We start from the raw sequence: 6795 nt of genomic DNA, 5'->3' as shown, positions 1-6795 counted from the left end.
GGAAATGCTCGAGCATCTACCCCCAAAACCAGAGTCTGCCTACTTTATGCTTTGTGCTTTCACCTACACCTCTGACTTTACGGGGGGCTGTCCCCCACTACCTCTCTCTGAAAAAAGAGTTAGCTTACAGCTCCAGTTAATAATTCCTGGGTGTGACAGTGTTTAACCTACAAACTCCTTTGGAAATCCTCTAGCCTGCCTGAATAGGTTTTTCTGGCCACATGTGATTGTTCAGAGCCTCCCAACTGTGAGAGGCAGGAGATGTTCTAAACTGTCTAAACACAGATTCCTTTGAGTAGTTAAAAGATTGATTAGAAATTGTATTGGTGAAGGGTTTTTCACTTATTGAGCCAATGTTTGCAGCTAAGTCTCCATACCCCTTACCTACTGTGTCCTTAGCAGTGTATTGATTGATATAATGGGTGTATAGAAATGTAAGTAGTAGCCTCAATGTTTGTAACCTTGGACCCTTGAGTTAATTCTTTTCTTGATTGAGCCCACCTCACCTTTGCCCTATAGGAATGCAGCTTTGTCCAATGCTTTTTTGGAGGCTGGTGCCTGACTTTGGAATAATCACCTTTAGAGAAAGACAAGTTTCTTAAAATGTTAACAGGCCTCCTGGCCAGAAGATGATGTAATTCACCTGAACTTTCGCATATGATAAGTTTGAAAGCCTGGCTTCGATTAGGACCAGGAGCTGCTGTCCTTGCATGACTCCACCCCTTCCCCCATTATCCTCTATGCACAACTTAAGGTATAAAAACTACTTTGGAAAATAAAGTGTGGGCCTTGTTCACCGAAACTTGGTCTCCCCATGTCGTTCTTTCTCTTACCTTCTGGCTGAATTATTCAGCCTCTTTTCTTCACTGAATTTTCCTACTGAGCTATCCTTATTTCAGCCTCTTTTCTCCACTGAATTTCCTCACTGAGCTATCCTCATTCTATTACTCTTTATATCTTTGATAAATATTTAAATAAATAAGTTGCCGTCGCCGTCCCCGCTTCGAATACCCTGGATCAGCCGGGGCTGGTCCCCGGCAATAAGCATCTTTTGATATGCTTATTTGTCATCTGTATATCTTGTTTGGTGATGGGCCTGTTCAAATCTTTTGTCTACTTGTGCTGAATTTTGAGAGTTCTTTTTGTATTCTGAATACAGTCCCTTATCAGGTATGTACTTTGTAAAGGTTTCTTCTCAGTCAATGGCTTGTTTTGTTATTCTCTTAACAGGGTCTTTTTGAAGAGTAGAAGTTTTAAATTTTACTGAAGTCCAGTTAATCAATTTATTCTTTTATGGATCATACTTTTTGTTCCATATCTAAGAAATTTTAGCCTAATCCAGGGGTCAGCAAACTATAACCTATAGTGCAAATATGGGCTGCTGATTGTTTTACATGATCTGCAGTCAAGAATTTTTTAATAGAAATTTTTGTTGAGGTAACTATAAGTTCATGTGAAATTATAGCAAACAATAAAGAGGCATCCATATAAACTTTCTCTAATTTCTCCCAGTGGTAGAAGTTTGCCAAACTGTGTAGTTTAATATCACATCCAAGTTATTGACACAATCCACAAACCTTATTCAGATTTCTGCAGTCTTTCTTTTACTCATTTGTGTGGGTAAATACTTTAACATTTTTAAACGGTTGGAAATCAACCATTTCCAAATCAAAAGTGTATTATTTCTCAATATATGAGTATTATATGAAATTCACATGTCAGTGTCCAAAGTAAAGTTTCATTGGAACATTTATTCCTTTATGTATTACGTGTGACTCTATGATAACAGAATGGGGTAATTGTAACAGAAGCTATATGTGATATACCCATTACCTTCCACTGTTGCTCAATGCACTATAAATTGCTGTGATGCTGTTATAATGCTGTTGACAGCATTTTGTGTATCACATATCACTGTACCATGACATTATATTTACTTTTTCATCACCAGGGCATTCCCATCATTTCACATCAAGAAGAGAAAACTAGACTTTAAATATGCTTTTAAGGCACAGTAGAGTTTAACCATTTAAATTAATAATTTGTTAACAAATTAGGTGGTGAAGTATTTATTTATTGTGGAATGACTCAACAGCTGTGCTGAAAGAATGTAATATATGTACATTGATATTACTAGACTATTCATCATGATATTCCCAACACATAGGACAGAACAATCAGGAAAAATTAGAAATTTTCAATGAAACATATCATCATAGTAAAATTTTTTTCCAAAAATAAAAAGTGAGGCTACAACCAAAACAAGCTTTCAAGTGGTCCATTTGTTAGCCAAGCAAGGATTTCTGATGGTGAGTTAATTAAATCTTGTTTGCAGCAACTGAAGAATAAATGTGTCGAGGGAAAACATTTAAGATTATTAGTTGTTGGGCAAAAGTGATTCCTCAAAGAGTTGAAGACATTAGGAGGGACATCAGTAGTCAGTTTAAAATGAAGGCAAATGATTTCATTTCCTTGGCTCTTGATGAATTGAAAAATGTTATTGATATTCCTTAATTGTTACTGTTTATTCAAAGATTCAGGGCTTCCTTGGTGGCTCAGTGGTAAAAAATTTGCCTGCAATACAGGAGATGCAGGATCTCCTGCGTCTGGATCAGGAAGATCCCCGGGAGCAGAGCATGGCAACCACTCCAGTGTTCTTGCTTGAAAAATCCCATGGACAGAGGAGCCTGGCAGGCTACAGTCCAAGGGGTTTCAAAGAGTCAGACATGACTGAAGCAACTGAGCACAGCATTCAAAGAATCAATACAAAGTGATAGAGTATTAACCCAATGAAAAGTCAGCATGGAACTACTACAGGTGAGAATATTTTCAAGTAAGTTATGAAAACATTAATTTAGTACAACCTGAAGGGTGGTATTTGCTAAAATGTGTTACATCTGTTAGTGGTAAAAATGTGAATGAAGCAGGAAAGATTTGGTTGAACAAATGAACATAACTTTTGAAAATAAAACTTGTTTAAAGCCCTTGGTTATTTAGTGGTTCTTTGCAGGAAATATTAATATTTGAATCTGTTATTTGTTTTTGAAACAGTAGTTTTAAGAGTAGGCTTCACACACTCTCATGGGCTTCATTTGTGCATTCTGTGAATTTTTATCAGAAACAGAAGCAGAATATCCTAGCTTGCCCTTCCACACAGAAGTTCAATGATTTAGCAATGGTAGTGATCCATTGTGATTTTCTTGAATTAAGGGCTAACAGTGAAATTTTTCTGAAAGCAAAAAACCTCTTTGAATTGTTACTATTTGAATGGCTTTAGAAATTAGCTTTTGCTGCAATTTAACAAAGTTAATGTACTTACTCCAAAATTACAAGGAAAACAGTGCATACATGAGTAAAGTATAAATGAGGCAAAGTCATTTTGATTTTGTTTCTTGAATCTCAAGTAATGTTAGACTTCTTTATACAGTTCCTATACTGTCCAGTGTTAAAACAAGAAATGAGACCTTCGTTCCTATGCAGATTTGTAGTAGGTATCTTTTCCAGAAGCATTTTTAAGACCATAATGCAAAGGCAAGGGAAATTCCATATTTCAAAATCCATTTAACTTAGTGCAAGTAACCTTCACTTAGAAGTAATCTGCAGTGTAATGACATGCTGAAAGAAAAATACGAAGAAAAGAATCTAGCAGAATTATGTAAATGCCTTCCAAGTGATGAATATTTGTAATTAAAATCATATGATTATGGATTGCTATCAGTATCTGGTAGTACCTATCTATGTGAAAGACATTTTCAAATATAAAAATGTGTGAAATCTAATTGTGTGTGCTCAGTAGCTCAGTCGTGTCCAACTTTTTGCAACCCCATGGAGCCCGCCAGGCTCCTCTGTCCATGGAATTCTCCAGGCAGGAATACTGTAGTGTGTTGCCATTTCCTGTGCCAGGGGATCTTCCCAACCCAGGGATCGAGCCCTTTTCTCTTGCGCTGCCTACATTGTAGGTGGATTCTTTACCACTGAGCTACCAGGGAAGACTGTATAATAAAATCTCATTACAGATTAGCATTAAAATATGTACCTTTGCAATTTATTTTTTTACATTAATTTTTTTATATTGAGATTCGACTCACATAACATGAAATTCATCATTTTAAAGTGCACACTTGAGTAGTTTTTAGTATTTTCACAAGGTTGTACAATTACTGTTTCAGAAAGCTTACATCAGCACCAAAAGCCCATACCCATTTTGTTGTTCTTGTTCAGTCACTAAGTCATGTCCTACTCTTTGTGACCCCATGGGCTGTGGCACACACCAGGCCCCTCTGTCCTCCACTATCTCCCAGAGTTTGTGCAAATGCATGTCCATTGAGTTAGTGATGCTATCTAACCATACCTACTAGCAGTCACTAATTCCCCCTTCCTCTAACTGCTATTTACTTTCCTCTCTGTATGGATTTGCTTATTCTGAACATTTAATATAAATGAAATTGTTTATCTGGCCATTTGTCTGGCCTCTTTCCCTTAGCATATGTTTTCAAGGCTCAGCCAGTTGTAGCAAGTTTCAGTACTTGTCATTTTTATGGTGAATTCCATTATATGGATACTCCACATTTGTTTATCCACTTACTAACTGACACAAATTTGAATAATTGGTAGAAATTGATTGAAAGTTTCTACTCTTTTTGCTATTATGAATAATGCTCCTATGAGCATTCATGTACAAAATTTTGTTTGAATTTTCATATTTTTGAAACATATTTTCAATTATCTTGAGTATATACCTAGTTGTGGAATTGCTGATTGTCATGGGTTGAATTGTATCCCTCCTCACAAAGGCCATGTTGTGGTTCTAACCTTTGGTGTCTTTGCTATGACCTTATCTAGAAATATGGTTTTTGCAGCTGTAATAAAATTAAGATGTTGGGTTAAGGTAGACTTTAATCCTATGATAGATGTCCTTATAAGAGGAGTGCCAAAGAATCAACACTTTGGAATTGTAGTGCTGGAGAAGACTCTTGAGAGTCCATTGGACAGAATGGAGATCAAACCAGTCAATCCTAAAGGAAATCACCTTGGATATTCATTGGAAGGACTCATGCTGAAGCTGAAGCTCCAATCCTTTGGCCACCTGATGCAAAGAGCTGACTCATTGGAAAAGACCCTGATGCTGGGAAAGATTGAGGGCAAGAGGAGAAGAGGTTGACAGAGGATGAGATGGTTGGATGGCATCACTGACTCAATGGACATGAGTTTGAGCAAACCCTGGGAGATGGTGAAGGACAAGGAAACCTGGTGTGCTGCAGTCCATGGGGTTGCAAAGAGTTGGACACAACTTAGCAACTGAACAACAATAAGAAGAGGGGAATCAGGACATACAGAGACAGACATACATAAAGGGAAGACAGAAACAGAAACTGGAGTGATGTACCAACAAGCCCAATAATGCTAAAGATACTGATAACCACTGGAAGCTAGAAGAAGCAAGGGGGAATCTTCCCTAGAATCTTTAGAGAGAGCATGGTCTGAAATCACAGCCTGATTTTGGATTTCTAACTTTAGGATCTGTGAAAGAATAAACTTCTATGGTTTTAAGTCATTCAATTTATATTAATTTGTTATGGAACCCCTAGAGGATTAATACACTGGGTCATATGATAATTCTATGTCTAACATTTTTAGGAAATGTTAAACTGATTCAGTAGTAGCTGTGCCATTTTGCAATCCCACTAACAGGATATAAGGACTCCAGTTTCTCTACATCCTCACCAACGTTTTTTTTTTAATTGAAGTCATCCCAGTGAGAGTGGTAGCTGGTGGTTTTAATTTGCAGTTCCCTAGTGATCAGTGATTCTTAATGATCTTTTCAAGTGCTTGTTGGCTACTTGTGTATCTTCTTTGGGAAAATATCTGTTGAAATTCTTTGCCCATTTTAAATTGGGTTGAGGTATAAGTGTTCTTTGTACAACCTGGATATTAGATCCTAATCAGATATATAATTTGAAATATTTTCTCCCATTCTGTGTATTGTATCTTCACTTTTGATGTACAAAAGTTTTATGTTTTGATGGAGTCAGTGTAACAATTTTTTCTTTGACTGTTATTTTTGTGGTTATGTATGAGAAAAACATGCCTAATGCAAGCTCATGATGACTTACATCTATGTTAGAGTTTTAGAGTTTCAGCTCTTATGTTTAGGTTTTTGATTAATTTTAAGCTAATTTTTGTGCATGGTGTGAAGTATGGGTCTGAATTCATTCTTCTGCATGTGGATATGCAGCCGTCTCAGCACCATTTGTTGAAAAAGTTATGTTTTCCTCAGTGACTGTTCTTGCATCCTCATCTAAAACAATTTGACCATAGATGAATAGGTTTACTTCTTTTTCTTAAATTGAAGTATAGTTGATTTACAATGTTGTGTTAGTTTCAGGTGTACAACAAAGTGATTCAGTTATACATACACATATCTATCTATTCTTTTTCAGATTCTTTTCCATTACAGGTAATTATAAGATATTGAACATAGTTCCCTGTGCTATAGGTGCTTGTTTACCTATTTTTACCTATTTTTTTCCCTTTTAAAAAATTTTATTTTATTTTTTAACTTTACAATATTATATTGGTTTTGCCATATATCAACATGAATCCACCACAGGTATACACTTGTTCCCCATCCTGAACCCTCCTCCCTCCTCCCTCTCTGTACCATCCCTCTGGGTCGTCCCAGCGCACCAGCCCCAAGCATCCAGTATCGTGCATCGAACCTGGACTGGTGACTCGTTTCATATATGATATTATACATGTTTTAATGCCATTCTCCCAAATCATCCCACCTTCTCC

General features: G+C 36.6%; 1 long non-coding RNA gene across 1 annotated transcript; it reads left to right on the top strand.

Moving 5' to 3' along the window:
* Positions 1–790: 790 nt before the first annotated feature.
* Positions 791–6491, top strand: LOC147359377 (uncharacterized). Its single transcript, XR_015140755.1, has 3 exons — positions 791–1170; positions 2535–2817; positions 4911–6491. It is a non-coding gene; the product is annotated as an uncharacterized LOC147359377 (long non-coding RNA).
* The last annotated feature ends 304 nt before the right edge of the window (positions 6492–6795 follow it).

The sequence above is a fragment of the Bos grunniens genome, chromosome 14 (genome assembly GCF_055505025.1).
Source record: "Bos grunniens cultivar Pamir isolate PY7600 chromosome 14, Bosgru_T2T1.0, whole genome shotgun sequence".
In the NCBI taxonomy this organism is placed as follows: domain Eukaryota; kingdom Metazoa; phylum Chordata; class Mammalia; order Artiodactyla; family Bovidae; genus Bos; species Bos grunniens.
Note: the sequence above shows the minus strand (reverse complement) of the source record. Positions and strands in the feature narration are given on the sequence as shown.